The sequence below is a fragment of the Dipteris shenzhenensis genome, chromosome 31, assembly GCF_047967505.1.
Source record: "Dipteris shenzhenensis isolate YYH24624 ecotype China chromosome 31, Dip_SZ_1.0, whole genome shotgun sequence".
Taxonomy (NCBI): domain Eukaryota; kingdom Viridiplantae; phylum Streptophyta; class Polypodiopsida; order Gleicheniales; family Dipteridaceae; genus Dipteris; species Dipteris shenzhenensis.
Window position 1 is genome coordinate 654,383 of NC_141626.1, and position 22,119 is coordinate 676,501.

At 44.2% G+C, this 22,119-nt stretch overlaps 1 pseudogene across 2 annotated transcripts in view; it reads left to right on the forward strand.

The window, feature by feature from the left end:
* The window catches only part of LOC147880873 (pentatricopeptide repeat-containing protein At2g13600 pseudogene), a 33,193-nt pseudogene extending 13,651 nt beyond the window's left edge, over positions 1 to 19,542 (forward strand). Inside the window, exon 2 of one of the 2 annotated variants that reach the window (XR_015540481.1) lies at positions 19,369 to 19,542. The product of XR_015540481.1 is annotated as a pentatricopeptide repeat-containing protein At2g13600 pseudogene, transcript variant X2 (transcript). Of the gene's footprint in view, positions 1 to 7,065; positions 7,183 to 19,368 lie in introns of those variants that run through there. The other variant, XR_015540480.1, reaches the window with a different exon arrangement.
* The last annotated feature ends 2,577 nt before the right edge of the window (positions 19,543 to 22,119 follow it).

The window sequence follows — 22,119 nt, forward strand, 5'->3', positions numbered from 1 at the left end:
TCAGTACATCTTGGAAAACTTCTCTTTTGAGGATTTGAATCTAAATAAGCTCCATTATATACAACTTAAAACTTCGTTGCATCACTTCTTAAAAGTAAAAGCTTCCTTTCAAAGCAAAGAAGTCTATCTAAATAAGGAACTCTTGAATTGTATTTTTACTTCTCCCTCACTTGACAAGATAGGCTTAAACTCCATTTTGAAGTCTCTTGAAGTAATGGATTCTCTCCCTCATTTTGTGAGAAGAATTTGGAAGCATCCAGTAGTAGCTTGGAAGTATGTAAAAACTTTAGGACAAAAGGCTTTCAACTATGGAGAGATAGGTAAAAGGCTTTCAGAGCATTCAAAATCTTCTATGCTTAAAGAACCTTGTTGTTGTAAAAGTAAGAGATTCCAAAGCTTTATTGATGCTGATTTAGGACATGTAGCCACAACTGATACCTCAATTTTGCTTTCTAGTAACCTAAGAGACCTTTTCATGAAAGGCACGAAATTTCGATTGTACTCTTTTAAAGAGTCTTGCCTTTTAAAAGCTATCGATAAGGGAATATCAAAGTTTGTTTTGCAATTAGAAGAATGTTTAGGAGTTAAAAATATCTTATCAGAATGGAAAGGGAAGATTTTGAAGAAAGTTGCTTTGAAACTAGAAGAAGTCCCTTCGGTTATTTGCTCAAAGAAAAGTAACCATCTTTCTAAAGAAGATGAAACTCTGCTTCGAAAATTCCATAGGAATTTTGTCATTTCTTATGTGGACGAATGTTCCAATAACTTTGTTTTTATTTGCAAAAAGTTTTACTTAGAATGTCTTTTGAGAGAAGTGAACTCGTCTGCCAAAACTTACGCCCCTGCCTTAGTTTCTCAAAAGGATTTGATCTCAAAACATCAGAGTTTTTGCAAGTCTTCTGGGTTTGTTTGCAATCCAAGCATACCTTTCCTTTGTGCTGCTCGGAAGTTTCACAAAACTCCAAAAAAGCCAAGATTTATTGCAGCTGCTTGTGAGACTACTTTGACGAATGTCTCTAAATGGCTAAGCTACTGCTTCAAAGCCATGTTGCCTAGTGTCCGTGAACTTTGGAGGGACTTATTAAAAGAGGCAGATGTCGCCTCGAACTCAAGCTGGATTTTAAATGACTCTGTAGGAGTGATTCCTGTTGTAAAATTTTTTAATTCCTCTCGAAGCATTCATGAAAAAGAGTCTCCTATTCTCCTTCAAACCTATGATTTTACCACGCTTTACACAAAGATTGAGCTGGAAGACTTGAAGTTTAGAATTAAAAAGCTTGTGGCTGAAGTTTTCAAGCTGAGATTTGACAAAGATAGATGTAAAGTGCTAAAAGTTGAGAAAACAGCCTTATGCTTTGACTTTTTGTGGCTAAAAAATAAAGATCATGACATAGGTTCTAAAAAGAAAAAATACACAAAGGTAGTAAGTGTAGAAGATGTTTGCTCTTGGATAGATTTTCTTTTAGATAATCTTTACATCACAATAGGTGATTCTTTGTTTTAACAAGTTATAGGAATCCCCATGGGCACTAATTGTGCCGTCTTTTTAGCAAACTTTTATCTTTTCACTTATAAATTTGAGTTTATGCAACGTCTTATTTCTATCAATACCTGCCCTATCATTTTACATAAGCTTAGTCAAGTTAGGCGTTTTATAGATGATTTATTTGTACCAGATGTTCCTAACTTTCAAGACTTTATGTACAAAGACGCTATAGCTTTTGGAGAAGGAATCTATCCTCGTGACTCTTGTGAACTGAACTGCACTTCAAGAGGGGATTCTTGTGTTTTCTTAGATCTTAGACTTTCTCAATCTACCATAGGATCAGAGGTTGATATATACGATAAATGCTACCATAGGATTAGAGGTTGATATATACGATAAACGTGAACAACCTGAATATAGTGGTTTACACATTATAAAAATGCCTCACATTGACTCAAACATTTCTGATTTGGCAAAATATGGAGTCATTTCTTCCCAATTCCATAGATTTTCCCGCCTTTGTACAACTAAGGAGTCTTTTATCACTCAATGTAGTAATTTGATCACTTTACTATTACACAAGAGGGATAGTCCAAGGAAAATAATGAAAAAAGTTCGCACATTCTTAGATATGAAGTCTTTTATCTATGGTGTTTCGGCCTTAGGTTTGTTTAGAATGATTGAACATAAGCTGAAAACAAAAAGCGGGGAGCTGAATAGCCCGTTTTTCTTTTAGTTTCAAAAGAGAGTTTATTTGAGTATACTTGTGCTTTCTAAGTAGAAATGTATTTTTGCCTCTTTGTAGAAACTAGACATAAGTGTAAAGGGCCTTCTAGCTTTTTATGTTTTAAATAAGAGAGAGAGAGAGAGAGAGAGAGAGAGAGAGAGAGAGAGAGAGAGAGAGAGAGTTTCTAGTTTTTTGGAAGTTTTTGTTTCTTGACTTGCTTGTTTATTTTTGCTTAAGTCACCTGCTTCGTTTCTTCTTTATTTCTTGTTGGAGCCGGAACCGGAACCCAACACTGTGGTGGCTCGTCTATGAGCGGCGAAGATATCTTGGATCTGTGTCTGTTTGGCCGTCTCACGTTGTGATGGCAGAGGAGGGCGTGGTCTCCTCGATCTTTGAACTTGCTGAGCTATGTTCAGAGTGAACCCCCGTCTAGGGCGATCTCCTATGAGGAAAGCCGTGATAGGTCGGACCTCAATCAAGTGTGCTCTGGTTGCTCTCCGTGTCACGGGTAACCTTTGCAATCCTCTCTCAGCAGTCCATACCGCCCTTATATCAGCTAGCTCCTCCTCCCCACTGTGTCTTGGAGCTGACTTAAAAGTATAGAAATCTGCGACATGCCGCTGTGTTTGGTCAGCCTGTGTATCCTGTGGTCTGGTCCCCTCTTGCCGCTCCCCGATCTGTTGTAGCAAGGTCTCCCTGTGGCGGCGCATCTCAAGTAGATAGAGCCCAATGCAGACCTGGTCATGGAAGTGGATCAATCGTGATAGCAGGCCGAACCCACTCCTGTGTTGATAAAGACAGTGGTATCGCCCTTGGATCTCATAGTAGGCTGGGCAGGCGCAGAGAAAATGCTCCTCAGTCTCAATCTCTCCTAGTGTGCATAACATGCAGATCCGTTGCTCTCTAGGTACACGTGTTCCTCTCCCTGCCTCAATCCTCAGCTGATGAGATGAAACTCGCATCTGCCCAATGGCGATCCTCAGTGCGTGTGAGACTCCCCTGTCCTCGAGGTATTGGGGTTTGATGATGAAGCCCTCCTCTGAGACACTCTGGAAATGGTCGCGGTAGAACTGGATCTTGGTGGGGAGGTCCTGATCTCCCTCCCAAGCCCGAGATGTATGTAGCTGGTGGAGGATTAACTGTATGATACGATTAATCTCATCTTGTGGAATCGACTCAGGGGGTGCATCCATACTATACTGAAAGGGAGGGAGCCTGTCCATCTGATGCATACCATGTGTCCGCCTGGCTCTTAGCTAGTCGTTTGGATGACTCCAAAGCCAGCCTCGGTAGTCTCCAGTGGGGTAAGTTCCAGACTCTATGAATGAAAGTCACTGTCTGGAAGATGGCATCAGTCTGTAGTAGTGTCATGGCGAACTTTGCCTGTACTATCTCATGCGGGAGTGAGGGCTTGCTCTGAATCATCCTAGATCCCATAGTCACCTGTAGCCGCTCAAATTTCCTCCACTCTGCTATCGGTAGGTCACATCCCCAGAAGGGTGCTGCGTACATGGCAGCCAGCCGCACTAGTGTATCGAAGAGCCAACACTTCGTCGGCGGATCCTTAAAGTGTGCCTGGAAGCACTGTCGGGCTAGAGCACCTCATCCCCATGTGAGCCGTGCATGGGCTGCGTGTGTCAGAGAGAGAGAAGTAGAAGTAGAAGTAGAAGTAGAAATTATTATCGTCCACGGGGGGCCGAAAACGACCCATGGGACCCGAACGGTGTACAAGAAAAGTCTCCTCCGGTGTGGAGGGGTCAAGAATTTTCAAGTTCTTGACGGTACAAAAAGAGGCGGGTAACAAAAGATCCTAATGCTGCCGGCGAGGCAGTGGAAAGGACTGATGTTAACTGTGTGGAGTCTCCCAGTAACTTCCGGTAGTCCTCCCTAATGTGTGCATAACTGGGACACTGCAGAGCTATGTGTGCCTCTGTCTCCACTGTTTGAGAGTCACAAAATCTGCATATTCTGGCATGTCGCGAAAGATTCAACCACGCTCCCTTCTCAATTGCAAGCATGTGAGATCTAGTCCGGAATCTAGCAATATTTCTGCGATAGAGCAAGCGGATGGAAGTGCTGATGTATGCCTGAGCAGGGGCCTCTTTTGTCATATATGTGGACCAACATGTGGGGTTGATGTGATCTTGGTAATACTCCAGCTTCACCCTCTTCTTTGTTGTTAGCCATTGAGTCTGTAGAGTGCTCAGTAGGGACATTTGAAACTCTTGGATATCAATTCTTGCGGGTGGCATAGTCAGGTATGAGTCTACATTCCATCTGCTGAACCACTTCCTTATATCTGTCCCCCATCCTGTGCAAATGATCTTGCTCTTATGGTTCTTTTGAAGTTTCATGCTGGCCATCCATGCCCTATGAGGTAGTCTATCTGTTTGCATTTGTTGTACCTCCACTAAGTATTGCAGTACTCTAACCAAAGCATGGAACTCGATAGGTCTCCTGCCTGTTTCTAATAGTAGCACCGAGTATGGAGTAGTTGCCTTTACACCTAAGTGGCAGTGTAAGAAAGCCTTCTGCATTTTTTCGATCTCATTCCATGTCGATGGGGGAATGCTGCCTCCCCATACTTCCACTCCATAGAGTACTGTTTGAACCACATATGCATCAAACAAAATGTTCCGAATCTTCCAATTGCGAGTGTCGGTGTGCCTGCAGTCATTTTCAAAGTGATAGTATTTGCCCCAGCCTGTGTCTAGTATTTTCAAAGAGAGAGAGAGAGAGAGAGAGAGAGAGAGAGAGAGAGAGAGAAAGAAAGTTTATTAAAGTCTTCGGAAGACCGATGGGTCTATGAGATTGTGAAAATCCTGATACAACAAGCTATGGTAGTGGAGCTACTAAACGACCATCCATACCAATGCAAAATGCAAAAATGTAGGATGGCAGTACTAAGTCCTAAGTACAACATAGTCATGTCGATGGTCGAGTATATATCAATCTCAGCATCATCATCAATATCATCATCATCCTCGGCAACAGCAAGATATCAGGATGGATGAGGCTTTATTCTTCCACAAGGTGTTGGCAAAACAGGCTCAAAGGTGAGCAGAACAATCATCCAGCAAACGGGCTGGGATTAAACACTGCTAAGAGCACTCCTGCTTAGAAAACACTTCACTATCTAGTGCGCTGCCTGCTGCTGAGGCTTCAGTCAAAATGGAGAATTAAGTGTGGAGTAGGAGGGCCTTTATATAGGCTGCTGCCAACAGCCAACCTGCTGGCTGACTGAACCAACAGACTAGTCAGTCTGTAGGACCATATCTGCCTGACCTGCCAGGTCGGCAGATCAGTCTGCCCAACACTCGACTCTGCAGGGCTATATATAGGCCCTGTCAGATGTACGTCTGGCTGCTGCAGACCTTGTACCACTCAGGGTCCCCTTCCAGTCGCGTCAGTCCTGCAGGTACACACATGGGGATCGGGGTTCCAGATCTGCCCCGAAAATCACAAGGTCCAGGTTACCCTACCCCCTTTTAGTCGAATGACCCCTTTGTTCTCCTCATATGGGGGCTCACAGGTGGGGCCATTGACTTCTAACAGTTTTGCCAAGACACCAAGTAACACAATTTAGAATGGATAATCAGAGGTCTATCGAGGTGGCAAACTCAAGACAGGGAGAGAGATCTTCTTAAGTAACAATGTTTTGAACCACTAAAGACTCTTAGCTTTTGATCACTGTCTCATGCTTGCTCTAAAACAGTTCAAAATTGTCACACCCTATCACTGGAATGGAGAAAGCTTAGTAACACATGAAGAAGGTCCTTGAACTTAGACTAGAGTATCAAACGAGGAACTGTGCCGATTGTTCAAGTACCACTACAGCATGATTTGGCATGGCGGCATTTGAACAATGAGGTTCTTTAGTTTTTTCATTTGATTTTAGCTATTCGGTTACCAAATGCATGCCAGCATTCCTTATTACAATTAGGTTAGAGAAATAGGTGTAAGGGTGCATTCTTATCTATGTCTTGTAATTTTGATTATGTTAACTGATTCTCCTATTCTATGAGGAAATTGCATATTAAAAACTCAGATTTGCTTCATCAACAATGATTTAAACTAAGATATACAGTGAATGAAAGTGGATTAGCATTATATGATTCACCTACGAATTAGAGACGTGCATTTACTGATGAAAAACATTGCAGGAAATGATAATGGATGAACTGCTTTATTATTTTATATTAGTTCAAACACTAGAGATTTCATTAAGTTTGCAATAGTAAAGGATCATTCATTATTGTATTGATGGTGAAGGAATAACGATTGTGGGTTGGGATTGAAGCGAGAAACGAGACATAAGTGTAAAGTGCCTTTTAACTTTTTATGTTTTAAATAAGAGAGAGAGAGAGAGAGAGAGAGAGAGAGAGAGAGAGAGAGAGATTCTAGTTTTTTGGAAGTTTTTGTTTCTTGACTTGCTTGTTTATTTTTGCTTAAGTCACCTGCTTCGTTTCTTCTTTATTTCTTGTTTTCATTCTCTTTTGTTTATTTGACGTATTTTAGCAAGCACTGGGTTTGCCCAAGAGACTCCGCGGGTCTTTAGAAACCCAGTATAGCTGCTTATGCTTGGGCACTGATGACGACATAAGTGTTGCTTTGCTTGCTAAGTATGTCTTCCTTTTGCTTTTCATAAAAGTTTTTGTTTACCTCTTTTTTCTTCTCTTTCATTTTTTCTTTTATTTTCTTTGTAGATTTTTGATCTTTAGAACAACAAAAAATTCTAAATTTGTATGATTGGACTTATTCTAGTCTTACAAAGGTATATGGGATTGAAGCCATTCTTCCCCAAGAAAATATGATAGAGTACTAAATTTATCTACTTTTGGGATGGTGGTAGGTGAGTTGGTCCACCTTCAACGTTCTTTGGATACATGTGTACATTTATGAGGCAAAGCATGACACTATGGGAAGGAGCATGGCCTTCCAAAACTCAAGTTACAATGAACACTACCAGCTCTAGGTGGCTGAAGAGGGCAGCTCTAGGTGGCTGAAGAGGGATGGAATGTGACTGGGTTAGGGTCAGTTATACTTTATTACTTATTTATTGATTTTTTTGAAAACAGTTGTGGTTTTGGACTAAAGAGATATGTTTGTCTACAATCTAGATCCGCATCCCATAGATTCTTGTTCCTGATTCCCCATCCAATGTAACAATTTTGGGAGGAAAAGAGGAATCTATGAATAGGTACTTTTATGAGTCACGACTAAGAGGATGGATAGGAGATATTAGTTTAAAATTACACTTTGTGTAATGATTCACCATAAAATTTGGAGGTCATGGTTGTGTTCAAGAACGGTTTGAATGTTGAAAGTGCATGACAAAATTAGTGATTGTGAACGTTGGAATAAAATTGAAAAACTAGGATTCCTGTTCCGGATTGTGGATTCCGTATGCTGAGAACTTGATCCAGATTTACTAGATCCGAGTCCCAGGTTCACACATCTTTTGGACTATGGAGGTAAGTGTTGTCCTGCTGCTGCTATGGGATGCAGTGGGTTGCAGAGCTGCCAGCAAGGCAGCCAAGCCATTGGCTGCAGATGACCATGACAGACAAGAGAATCAAAATATAGAAATCCAGAGCAAATAACCTTGGAAGCGGAGGTCATCCAATGGGCAACTTTCTTCTCTTCTTGACAAATCAAGTCAAACTACGGATCTAGATCCGGTACCCGGATTGTACAAATTGGGATTAGGTGAAAAGATGCCAAGCCTTCCTGCCATATCAGGAGTTATGAAATTTGCCTTTGCCCCAGAATCAAAGAAAAACAAACAATTCTGATTTCTGATTTTTCCCCATGCTCTGCACATCTCAGTCTTTTTCATTTCCTCTTCATCATGTGCATGTGGCAAACTCCCAATCACATCTGGAAGAAGTCCTGCAGAAGGTTTAGGCTTTTTGCCCTTCCGATCAGCCTGTTTATCACCATTCTTATATTCTTTATATACATTTGATATTGGCTGTCCCAAAGATGGCTGTATATTTGCAGCATTCCCTTCACTAGGGAGAGCCATGCTTGGCTGAACATTAGGCATGGGAGCATATGCTGTGGCTTGCATGCCTGGCTGCATGCCCACCTTGTCATACATGGCTTGCTTTCTATGCCCAATTGGCGGTGAAATCAACATAGCATCAAAGATAGAATCTGTACCAAAATATTCAGGTTGCTGCCTCAAATATGACTGAGGTGGTTGAGCCACATTTATGGACTGCACATTATTATTTTGAGGAGTAGAAATACCCAAACCAAGGCCTTGTGCTGGCTGCTCATACTGTTGCACTGGATGTACTTTTTGTACCTCTTTCTCAAGTGCTCTTTTGGGCGATTCCTCTCTCTTGGAAGTCACTTTCTGAGTCATTTTTGATGGCTGTCCCTCATGGGAAATTGATGCATGAGTGTGCGGTCCGCCATGAGAAGCTGATGCATGTGTGTACTCACTCTTTCCGTGCTTGTGCTTTCTTGATTTCTTCTTCTTCTTGGCATTTGTTTGCACAATCTGAGCCAAATTTTGAGCCAGCTGAGTCAAAGCAGTCACTGCACTTGCAAGCTGTGCATTCAACATAGTAGCATCATCTGACTCACTGCTAGAACTAGTATCACCGTTGAGCTCAGTTGTAGCTTCATGTGTGGCCTGCTCAAAAGGCATTTGTTGTGCTCCCTGCAGCTGTACACTAGCTGGATCATTAAGGCTTTCCTGCCTTCTCCTTTGAGGAGTTGTGGAGCTCTCTTGGCTTCTATTCAGTTGACCTCAACTGAAAAGCTTCCTTGTAAACATCCAAAAGCTGTGGATGATCGGATAACATGTCTTCGTCCATCCACTTGGCATCTAATGCCGTATAATTCTTGAATTTTACAAGATACCTGTAAAATTCTTTACCCTGAGGGCCTTTACGTACAGTATGGTACACAATTTGCTCTGGCTGAAGGACTTCCTCCAGCTCATCCACTTCTGGTGGATCTTCTGATATTGGTTCTGTAGGCTCTGGTCCCTGAAATTTCTTTAGAAGACTCACATGGAATGCATTGTGAATCCTCCAATGCTCTGGCAATGCTAATCTGTATGCAACCTCATTTATTCTCTCTGTAACCCTGAAAGGGCCATAATATCTGGGAGATAACTTTGCATACACTTTCTGTTTGCCTTTAAACTTGCGGAGCCTAGCTTTTTCAAACCTTAAAAGTATCCAGTCCCCTTCCTTGAGATCTAGCTGTCTCCTATGTTTATCTGCAGTCCTTTTATGTTTCTCTTGAGACCTTTCAATTGCTGTCCGGACTTGGCTGTAAGCTGTCTGGAGGTCTCTTACAAACTGATCAGCTGCAAATATCTCATCTTTAGTCCTCAATATAGGTGGCAAAATCACCTTCCCATATATGACTTCAAAAGGGGCTTTCCCTGTAGAGCTATGTACTGTATTATTGTAAGCAAACTCTACTAAGGGTAGGTACTTTTCCCAGTCTGAACTCTGGTCACCCACGTAGCATTTCAGCATATCCAAAATGGTAGAATTTGCTACTTCACTTTGACCATCTGTCTGGGGATGGAAAGAAGAAGAAAAATTCAGATTCGTCCCCATGTTATCAAATAAAGCTCTCCAGAATAGACTGGTCATTCTGGGATCTCGATCACTAACAATGGACTTAGGCATACCATGATGTTTAAAGATCTGTGCCATGAACAGCTTAGCCATATGATCTGCCTTTATGGTTTTGCGAACCGGAATGAAATGAGCTTGCTTGCTGAATCTATCAATGATAGTCCAAATCCCATCATTCCTTGACTTGGATCTCGGCAAATCAAAAATAAAGTCCATTGTAATATTTTCCCATGGTGCCTGAGGCACGGGAAGAGGCATAAGTAGGCCAGGTGCCTTCTGTCTATCATACTTCATTTTCTGACACGTAAGGCATTCAGTAACAAACTGATGTATATCTTTCCGCATTCCTGGCCAAAAGAAATACCTCTCTAGTGCTAGAGTTGTTGCTGTAATTCCTCTGTGTCCAGCATAGGGAGGTGCATGGCATTCCCCCAAAATCTTTTTCCTCATCTCCTGGGTGATGCATAGGCAATCATCTTTCATTAAATACCCATCTTTCAGGGAATAGTGACTGGTAGATTGTCCTTCTTGCATCTGCTGTAAAATTTCACCAAAATCAGAATCATGAGCATATTGTTCCCTCATGCCTTCCAGGTCCTGATGATATGCAATAGTTACATTATTGACCTGGGGTCTTCGGGACAAGGCATCTGCCACTCTGTTCCGAATTCCTGGAGTATGGACAATCTGAAAATGATACATTGACAGCATGTTTGCCCATTTCATATGCTTCTCTGAAAGCTTGGTCTGAGTCAAAAAGTATTTCAGACTTTGGTGATCTGTTTTGACAGTAAAATCTGCACCCAAAAGATAATGTTTCCATGTATGGATGGCATGAATTACAGCCAATAACTCTTTCTCATAGATTCCTAAATATCTTTCCGCATCCCGAAGTCGTCTGCTTTCATAGGCTACTACATGACCATTCTGATGCAATGCAGCTCCAACACATTCTCCACAAGCATCGCAATCCACATCAAAAGACTGATACAGATCCGGAACTACCAGAATAGGCTCTGTAGTCAACTTTTCCTTGAGTGTATTGAATGCTTTCTTCTGTGATAATCCCCATGTGAAAGCTGCATTTTTCTTAGTGAGGTCATGTAATGGAGCTGCGATATCAGCAAAGTGTCTGATAAATCTTCTGTAGTAAGAACACAAGCCTAAAAAGCTTCGAACTTCATGCACAGTTTTCAGCTCTGGCCATTCCTGAATGGCACGGATCTTCGCTGGATCCATTTGTATCCCATTCTTGGATATTATATGCCCCAGATAGTGGATTTCTTCCAGGAAGAATTCACTTTTCTTGCTGTTGGCATAGAGCTGATGATTTCTCAGCTCTTGAAACACTATAGCAAGATGTTCTCTGTGGTCTTCCTCTGTCTTAGAAAAAACTAAGATATCATCAAAGAAAGTACCCGTAAAATGCCTGTACTTCCGGAAGATACGATCCATCATTCTATTGAATGTGGCTGGAGCATTTGTCAACCCAAAAGGCATCACTAAGTATTCATACAACCCGAATGTAGTGCGGAATGCTGTCTTGTGCACATCCTGAGGCTGTATCCTCACTTGGTGGTAGCCACTCTTCAAGTCTATCCTGCTGAAAACTGAAGCTCCATTTAGCTGATCCAAGACATCATCAATACGCGGAATAGGGAATCTATTCTTGATGGTCATTTTGTTCAGTGCGCGATAATCGACGCACATACGGAATGAACCATCTTTCTTCTGTACTAACAGTACAGGGGAACAAAAAGGAGACGAGCTGGGCTGAATCAACCCTTTGGACAACAAGTCCTGTACCTGAGCCATAATCTCCTCTCTCTGAGTCGCACTGACTCTATAAGGGGGTCTGTTTGGTGGCTCACTACCAGGCATTAATTCTATCTGATGATCTTCTGGTCTCTCTAGGGGTAACTCCCCTGGTAAAACATCAGAAAAGCAATCTTTAAAGTTTACCAAAAACTGAAACTTATCTTTGTCTGCATCATTCATTTCAGCATGCGTATCATTCTCTTTTTCTTTTACAAAAACCATGTACGCAGAAATTGCAGACTTTATTGCTTTACCGCATGAAACATCAGATACAATGGGGATAGTGTCCCCTTTATTCCTGGCAATTACACGCTGATTTTTCCCCCTATGTACAAATTCCAGCACTCTTTCAGGAAGAATCAACTTCACTGCCTTGCGGTGAAACCAAGGCATCCCCAAAACTACATCATAATGTTTCAGTGGAGAAATGAAGAAGTCTTCCTGATCCACATAACTCTGAATATGAAGACGGAGCTTCCCTATCAAGGGAGTAATTGGCATAGGATTCCCACAAAACATTTGATCGGCATCCAAAGCCCTGCCTAGCTCTTCCGTCTTTATTCCCAGCCTCAGGGCTAGATCCTCTGATATGAAATTATTAGTAGCCCCTGGATCAAATAAAATCAGCGCTTGCTGGTCTCTAACTTTGCCCCATGATAGCAGCAATTCTCGTTCTTCTGGGTTCAAAGCATGACCCAGTATATCAGGAATACCCCCCGCCATTGGCTTTTGCGGTCCTCGTGGCTTCTCTGCCTCTTTTCCCTTAGATGATGAAGGCTTTTCTGGGCACTGGGCAGCCACATGCCCCTCTTTACCGCACCTGAAGCATTTCCCATCTCTACGGAATTCCGCTATCTGTTCAGGGGTAAATAGAGATTTGCCCTTATAGGTCTTCGAGAACTGAGTACCCCTCGGCTTCTGAGGCTGAAACCCTTTCTTTTCAGCCTTAGGGGACTCTTTCTTTTCTGATTTTTGAAAATCAGTTTTCTTTTTATCAGCACGTCCTGCATGCAAGGATGGCACTGTAGATGGATCTTGTAGCGGCACAAGACTCGCTACTGAGGCTGAATGCATAAGATCTTGAATATTCTTTGCCCCCAAAGCATTCACTACTGCCTGAATTCTTGGAGTGAGACCTGCTCTGTACTTCCTCATCTGGGTACCTTTGGAGATCTTTTTGAACGGTGCAACCTGCAAATAAGCATCCCAAAACTTTTGGTTGTACCCATCCACTGTATCTCCTGCATCCATGTGCAAGCTGTCCCAGTCTTGAAGAACATGGTCTCTAAACTGTTTAGGCATGAACTGCTGGTAGAAGGCTTTCTTGAAGCCCTTCCACTTTCTTGGGGCTGACCCATCTGTGGTCAGTGCACTCCACCATGCACTAGCCGTTGCTGTTAAGTGTAGGCTGACCATTCTTAACTTGGAGGATTCTGAAAATTTCTCAGTACCGAATGCAGCATCAAACTGTCTAATAAACTGCAATGCTTTGTCTGTATGACCATACTGTCCATTGTAGGTCATAAACTTAACAGATTTTCCTCCCTCTTTAAATTCCCTGGTCGCTTTGGAAGATTTTCTCTTCCCAGACTTCTCGTGTTTCCTTCTTTTCCTGGATGGTTTATCTGATAAGGAAGAAGAAGACATAGAAGTCGAACTCGAGGTAGACGGTGATGGACTAGGAGATCGGTGATGACGCCTCGATCTCTTTTTACTATGGGACCGTCTCCTATGAGATCTATGAGATCTCTCTCTCTCAGACTGTACACGAGAGTGTGCCTCTGGCATTGGCACGTCATATACTGGATTAGGCATAGCCTCTGCTGGAAACAAATGCTGAGCCCTGGGATCCCTTTTAAGATTTTCCAGTTCTTGTATACGAGTGCGTACCATTTGTTCAAATTCTTGTTGAGATTGTGGCACATTCCTCTGTCTTGGATGCACATCCCTATCTTGAGAATCCCACTGGATAGGTGATTGATCCATATTCTGAGATCTGCAGATTTTTCTCACACTGTGCAAGTAACTAATGCACACTACCTTTGCTTTTCCAACAGAAAAGGTACCTCAACAAGAGGTGTTTTGCATTCACAATCTAGGCCAGTACGGGCTGTCAGTTCAAGGCATGTACCCACACAACTGCCAAAGCATCATCAACTATGTTGCCCTTTTCTGGCTGCTGCAGATGGCTTCAAAAGGCATCTGTTTTTCCCTCTTTTTACTGCTCAAAGGCATGCATACTCCTTTTTCTGCAAATCTCTGTTTTCTCTGCTTTTCTCTGGTTTTCTGCTACTTTTCTGACAGTAAAAGTCTGACAGGCAGGAGAAAATTGATAGCCAAAACTGTCTCTGCAACTGTCTCTTTTTTTTTTTTTTTTTTTTGAAAGAACAGTAACCAGATGGGTAACTAGTGGTTACATTAACCAGATCAGTCCTGTTCTGGTCTGGTTAGATGATTGTAACTTGGCCCCTAACTGAAGCAAACTGGTTAACTACACCAGTCCAGTCTGGTCAGGCTGTCTTCTGACCAAATCCCTAACCAGGGTCAGCTAACTGCAGTTAGTTTGAATAAGGTCACACTAACCACAGGTCTGCCAGCCTGGCTGCCACGTGTCAGAGTGCCACGTCAGTTCTGAGCTGGATGCCACGTGTACTGCCACGTCATCAGCCTGCACATGCTGCCACGTCAGCACCCACGCGTGCCTGCCACGTCAGCTCTGTGTATGCCACGTGTCTGCCTAGGTGGCACCCTGGCCACGTCAGCTCAGCCAAAGGTTTCAAACCTTGGCTATGCAGGAATCATCGCGCGTCGCGCCTGCACCTTGTTGACCATCGATCTAAGCCTTCACGAATATTCGCTGAAAGTCTTCGTCGGCATCTCTGTTAGACAGCGGAATAACTCACCGCGCATTGCCTTCCCAATTTCCATAGTTTGTCCGTCCGTCTGATATTCACGGGACCCCAAATATTGGCGCAACAGAGGCGTACACATTCATCACAAACTCGGAATCCTCCATCGCGAAGGCGTGTCCACACCTTCGTGCTTTGCTTGAAATTCGATGTACAGAGGTCATTCCCTGTAGTACGTTCATCGATTTATCACCTAGGCTTCAAAGTTAATGTTCTTGCCCCGTCCAATTTGAAGCCCCAAGCCTTCCAACTGCCACCTCTCTGGGCAACGCCATCCTTTCTTCGGGGTCAACGTTGGATCTTCTCTCTCTTGCTGAATCGTCACAACCTGAGAAGGTTATGAACCTTCGCTCTGATACCAATACAACCAGCAATACAACCCGTATTCGACGAAGGGTGATACAACAGCTATGGCTTATACAATCCAAACTGACGAAACAGCTTTGACTTTATTTCCACGACGGAAATTAACTCTCCAAAAGCTCTCCCTCTCTCTCTCTCTCTGAACATACACTAGGGCCCAGGACAAATTGTCGGGCTGGACCCCCCCGAAGGTATTTATTCATTTCAGAAAATCTGTTACAAAAGTTCAGCATGAAGCTGTCTCGTAAGTCTCTCCCCCTCTTTCTACGTGAAAAGAAATCCTTCTTTACAAGGGCTTCAAACCCCATTCAAATTGGCAACATGCCACTTGTCTACAATCTAGACTAACTCTTATTACAAGCCACTTAGGGCCATTCTGGAGTCTTCAAAGCTCTCGGTCACACGAACCGCTTCCTAGGTGCTTGTCAGGCTCCCATTTCGCGTAGGAAAAATAATCCTTGCCAGTACCTGCAACAATTAATTAAAGCGCACCACCATGGTACCCATTAATTGTTAGCGCTTTGCATGCAAATAACACACTGTGGACTAATCCTAGTCACGGTGGGCGTCCCCACTGAACACATGTACACATCTAAACAAATATATATATATATATATTAATAAATATATATATATATTTTCTCTGGTTGACCGGAGTCAACACTCTTGATTATAATTAAAGAGCTTCGACCCAAGGTCAAGGCGCCTTAATTATAGCCAAGTCTCTCCAACCGAGGTTGGCACATCTTGGTTAACCGGGGTTAACCCCTCTTGGCGCATGCCAAGTCTTGTTGACCGAAGTCAACACTCTCTGACCGTAGTCAGGTTTACTTGACTAGAGTCAAGTATCTTTGACCGTAGTCAATCCTTTGACCATTAAAATAACTCTTTGACCGTAATTAACACATATAAAACTCTTTAATTATGATCAAATAAATGGTCAACTGTACTTTGACTTAGGATATTTACATTGTGGTGACAAGGGGAGTACATGTCTCATGAATTTGAGACAATTCTGAAAGAAAAAGGCATTATGCATCAGCTAACAGTGAGGTTTACACCTCAACAGAATGGCAAAGCTGAGCGGAAGAATCGCACCCCCATGGAAATGGATAGATGCATGCTCACAAGTAAGAAGTTGCCTCACAGGTTTTGGCTGGAAGGCCTCATGTGTGCCAACTATATTTTAAATCGGGCTCCTACAAAGGCTTTGAAGACAATCACTCCCTATGAGGCATGGCATGGGAGAAAGCCTTGAGTGGACCACTTCAGAGTTTTTGGTTGTGTAGCATATGCCCACGTGTCTGGGGAGTTCATACACAAGTTGTCAGATAAGGCACTAAACTGCATTTTTGTGGGATATAGTTCACAAAGCAAAGGCTATCGTCTCTACAATCGTGCTACACGCAAGATTTTTGTCAGTAGCGATGTCATATTCTCTGAAAATTCTGCATATACAAATGCTGAGTTTCAGATTCCGGCCTCTTCAGATGATGTGTTTGAGGGGATGCTTCCTATAGTATTTGGTTCCCCCGCTGAAAATCAGAATTTACAGCAACCTCTGCCAGCTCCACAAGTACAAATTCAGCCCCCAGCTGAATTGGTACAACCTCAGGGTGTGGATGAAGTTGTCAGGCAAGAAATTCAAGAGATACACGCAGCCAAAACAGTCCCGCATTGGTTGCTTCAGACTCTCAGGGAGAGTAGGCTTGAAGCTCCATTGCCTGGCAGAACTCGTAGTGCAGTAAGGCACATGGGGGGAGCTCATTCAGTTGAATCAGCTTATGCAGGTACTCTTCTTGATGAGGAGGAGCCTGAGACATTTGAAGAAGCAAAAGATAATGTGCATTGGATGAATGCCATGCACGATGAGTTGCAGTCCATTCATAAAAATCAGACTTGGGATGTTGTGGATTTGCCACCAGGTAAGAATGCCATAGGTACACGGTGGGTTTTCAAAGTCAAAAGAAAGCCAGATGGCTACATTGATCGGTACAAGGCAAGGCTGGTTGCAAGAGGATATGCTCAGAAAAAGGGCATAGATTATGAGGAGACTTTTGCTCCTACATCCAGGATGACAACCATCAGGTCAGTTATAGCCATGGCTGCAAATTTTGAATGGAATGTTCATCAGTTGGACATTAAAACAGCTTTCCTTAATGGAGACTTGTTGGAAGAGGTTTATGTCAAACAACCTCCGAGCTTTGAAGTTTCAGTAAATGCACTTCAGGTATGCAAGCTGAATAAAGCTATGTATGGACTGAAACAAGCCCCACGTGCATGGTATGCCGAAATTGATGCCTTTCTGACCAGCAAGGGGCTGCACAATAGTCCAACTGAGAGCACCCTCTACATCAAGAAGGATAGGGGGGATATTCTGGTCATCATTCTTTATGTAGATGACATGCTGCTCACCGGATCAAATGAGGAAGTAATTGCAGATTTCAAGGCCCAATTTAAAGCTACATTTGATATGTCAGACTTGGGCTTGTTACATTTCTTTTTGGGGATCCAGTTTATTCAAGAAAAACGTGGCATTGTTATGTCTCAATCCAAGTATGTTCAAAAGCTCTTGGACAGATTCAACATGCATGATTGCAAGCCTATGTCCACTCCCATGGAGCCGGGGCTGAAGCTTGCAATGCATGATGCGGGTGAATCAATTGATGTCACACTCTATAGTCAGGCTATTGGATGCCTCATTTATCTCTGCAATACACGACCTGATATTCAGTTTTTAGTACCTCTGTCTGAAGGGAGGTCAAATGCTCCTCAACCGCTGCTACTGCTGTAGTGGGAGATGTGTCTATGTGCTGAATGCGAGTCTCGATCTGCTGCACTCGCTCTGTGTGTCCATGAATCTCTCCAGCAAGAGTCCTATGAGTCGCCTGTAAGCCCTGAAGATCTGTCCTAATAGACAAGATCTCCCGATCCTGCTGTGTCACTCGATCAGCAAGAGATGCAACCTGAGCTGTAAGTAGAGAAATGGTCTCGTCCTTCCTGTGAAGCATCTGAAGGGCAGCTCGGAGGTGGGTCTCAAAGTGTTGAAGCTCTGGTAGGATGTGGCGGCAAGGACAAACAGCACAAGGCATGGAAGGAGAAAGAGTGGGAGAAAGGGGGGAAACCGGTAAGGTGGGTAGCGGGGATGAAGGAGAAGGCTGGAAAGGGGGAGAGAAAGCGGGTACCGGGGATGGAGAGGAGGGGATGGGTAAAGTCTGTAGAGAGGATGAGGAGGAGGGAGCCTCTGGCAAAGTAGGTAAAATAGGCAACAAAGGGGGGGGAAGAGGTGACAGAGGGCTGTGAGAGGGGGAGCAAAAAGGGTGGAGAAGGGGTAGGAGAAGAAGGAACCTGAGAGGGGAGGGGTGAAAAAAACTGCGGGTACAAAGTGGCTATGGGCGGAAGATGAGATAATGGAGCTGAAACCGGTGTACCTGCGACTGGGAGTACGGCAAGTGCGGGCACTGCGCTGGGCGGAAGATGAGATAGTGGAGCTGAAACCGGTGTACCTGCGACTGGGAGTGCGGCAAGTGCAGGCACTGCGCTGTCCTTTGAAGAAGATGCAAGTCCTCTTCTACTATAGTGCAGCATATCGGTCGTGGCGGCCATTGATGTTGCTGCTGTTGCAGCTTCTGTAACATGCTCGATGGTGTCGGCCATGTTTAATTACGGGAAACTGGCAACATTGAAAAGCGGGAGATGGCGAGCGCTGCCAATGTGCGATGAGAGAGAGAGAGAGAGAGAGAGAGAGAGAGAGAGAGAGAGAGAGGGACAAAGAGAAGAGAGATTTAAAATTAAAAAAGAAAAGTTTTTATTTTTATTTATATTAAAAAAAAAAAGGGGGGGGTCGGGGCTGCAAGTGCGAGGGGGGGCGGGGGGGTGAGAGGAGGGGCGCGGGGGGGTGGGCGGGGGGGTTGACCGAGGGGGTGAGCGGGAGGGTTGAGGGAGGGGGGGCGAGCGGGGGGGCTGCGGGGGTTGAGCGGAGGGGTGAAGGGGGGGGGTTCCAAGGGGTGAGCGGGGGGGCAGCGGAGGGGTGAGAGGAGGGGTGCAAGGGGTGAGAGGAGGGGCTGAGCGGGTGAGGGAGAGGCTGAGCGGGTGAGGGAGGCTGAGCGAGGGGTGAGCGGGGGGGCTGAGCGGGGGGCTGAGCGGGGGAGGGACGGAGAGAGAGAGACGAAAAGAAAGAGAGAAAGGCAGCGGGGGGCTGAGCGAGGGGTGAGCTGGAGAGGCTGAGTGGGTGAGGGAGGCTGAGCGAGGGGTGAGCGGGGGGGCTGAGCGGGTGAGGGAGGGGTGAGCGGGGGGGCTGAGCGGGTGAGGGAGGCTGAGGGAGGGGGAGCGGAGAGGCTACGGGGGAGGGGGAGCGGAGAGGCTACGGGAGGGGGAGCGGAGAGGCTACGGGAGAGAGAGAGAGAGAGAGAGAGAGAGAGAGGTGTCTATTAACATCTACAAAAGACCTCACAGGTGTATGAGACAAAGTATAGACAACCAAAGAGTGACTTACTACATCTAGATCAACCAGATAGTAACATCAACCAGATAGTAACATTGCATATTTATTTTCATCCCACTCTGCAAAACTTTCTTCTTAAGGCATATGATTACATCATCTGTGTCTTTCTTATCATCATCATGAAGGCAACCATCTTTCAAACCCCAACATGTAAGATTGTTTTATTTTTCAATCTAGATTCGTGCTCTTTTACTTCCATATAAAGGTCAAATTTATTTACTTTGTTGCTAGCATTAGCAAAGTCATCTCTGCTTTGATAGGACTTGCTTGATTTGTAATCGTCTCCTTAACCGTGGAGAGCAACTGTGGTGATGGTGGAGATACACTGCATTTGTGTAATAATTATGCCATAATTTCTTGTTTTCCATTGCTCTCCATGTTCTGCACCTTCCTTCCAAGAGCTACAAGTTGAAACTTGAGAGAGAGAGAGAGAGAGAGAGAGAGAGAGAGAGAGAGAGAATGTCCTCGAGAGGCCTCGCGGGCCTATGGGACAAAGCACACAAAGAAGAACACTCATACAAGCCTTAGTGGGGTGGAGCAAAAGGCACACGAAGGTCCTTGCTCAGTACTAATCTATGCTAAGCTAAAGAGCTCAAGCGCTCAAACAAAATCAAATACATGCTAGACGAAAGACTAAGAGCTGGGACTCTGAAGCCAAAGCTCAGCATTGTGGTGGCTTCCTGGTAAGCTGTGAAGATATCACGATCTGCGTCTGTCGAGCTGTCTCACGTTGTGGTGGAGGATGCAGTCTCCTCGATCTCTGAACCCGTTGAGCTATGTCCGAAGTGACTCCTCGTCTTTGGCGGCCTCCCCTGACGAGATATGAGATAGGTTGGACCTCAACAATGTGTGCTCTGGTTGCTCTCTGTGTCACGTGTGGTCTCTGCATCACTCTCTCCTTGCTGATCCAAGATGTCCTCATATCAACTAGCTCCTTCTCCACTCTACTACGTCCCGGGGCTGACTCAAATGCATTAAAACATGACGGCCGCTATGCTCGGTCTACCTCTATGTCCTATGGCCTTGTCACCTCATGTTGCTCTCTGATCTGTCGCAACAATCTCCATGTGTCGGCGCATCTCCATTAGATAGAGCCCGATGTAGACCTGATCGTGGAAGTGGATTAATCATGAGAGTGGACCGAAGCCACTCCTCTTTTGATAGAGGCGGTGGTATCATCCCCGGATCTCATAGTAGGCTGGGTAGATGCATAGAAAATGCTCCTCCCCCTTTTCTGTACTCAATGTCAAAATCATAGGATTGGACTGCATCCAACCACATCTTCTACTTTTATGACAAATTTGGCTGGGTGAGGAAGAATCTGAGTGTCCTATGATCTGTTTTCACCTTAATTTTACTCCCGTACAGATAGTGGTGCCATTTCTTGAAAGCATGCAAGATAGCCAATATCTCCTGATCATAAACATGGTAATTGAGTTCTTTGGTATCAAACTTCTTGCTTTCAAAGGCTATTACCTCGTGTTCCTGCCTCAATGCCATCGGCATCTGCATCCACAATGAAAGGACGTGAAAAATCAGGGCATACCAAGGCAGGTGCATGAATGAGAGCAAATTTCAAGTCTTTAAAATTGTGTTTTGCTTCCTTTGACCATAGAAAAGCATCCTTATTCAAGAGGTCAGTAAGAGGAGCTGCCCTCTGCAATAGAAGGAGGCAAGACCTAAAAATCCTCTCAACTGAGTGGGATTTTGTGGTTGTGGTCAATATTTGATGCATTTCACCTTTGCACGATCCATCTGAATGTCATGTCTACTCACAATATGCCCCAGGCACTCAACCTCCTCTGTCATTAAAGTGCATTTGCTGGATTTTGCATAAAGCTGATGCATCCTCAAAATTTCTAGCACCTGCTTCACATGCTTAATGCGCTTCTGCTTATCCTTGCTGTAAATGAGGGTATCATCAAAGAACATCAGCACGCGTATGAAAAGACGTGGCTACAATATCTTTTTCATCAGCGCCCGGAAGGTGGCTAGTGCATTAGTCAATCCAAAAGGCATCACCTTGAATTCATACAAGCCCCGTTCTGTGCAGAAGTCCGTCTTGTGCTCATCTCCTTCTTTCACCCTGATTTGATGGTAACCAAACCTTAAATCTATCTTCGTGAAAAACTAAGCACCCTTGAGTTCATCCAACAGGTGATCTATCTTGAGTTCATCCAACAGGTGATCTATCTTGGAGATTGGAAACCTGTTCTTGATAGTGGCCTTGTTTAGATCCATGTAATCAATGCACATGCGATCCATCTTTCTTCTTCACCAAAAGCATCGCGGAAGCAAAAGGAGAAGTGCTATGAGAGGTGAAGTCCTTCTCAAGCAATTCTCGAACTCGTATTGCCACTTCCTCCCGCTCAACCTTAGAAAGACAATACGGGGCTTTGTTTATGGGCTTACTGTCAAGGCTCTAGAACAATGACATGATCCACATCCCTCTTGGGAGGCAATTGGGATGGCATATCAACAAATACATCAGCAAAGTCCGAGAGCAAGTGTTGCATATCACAATCCTCAACACAAGGAATGCTACCCCCCTGGCATACTAACACATTCAATGCATGGAGGGCATTCTCCTTCTTGAGCTCTTTGGCCAACTGCCTTGCTGAAATGACCTGCAATTTAGGAGTGGCAATGCCATGCAATGCTACAGCTCTACCCCTGTGGACCAAGTTGAGTGATAGGACAAA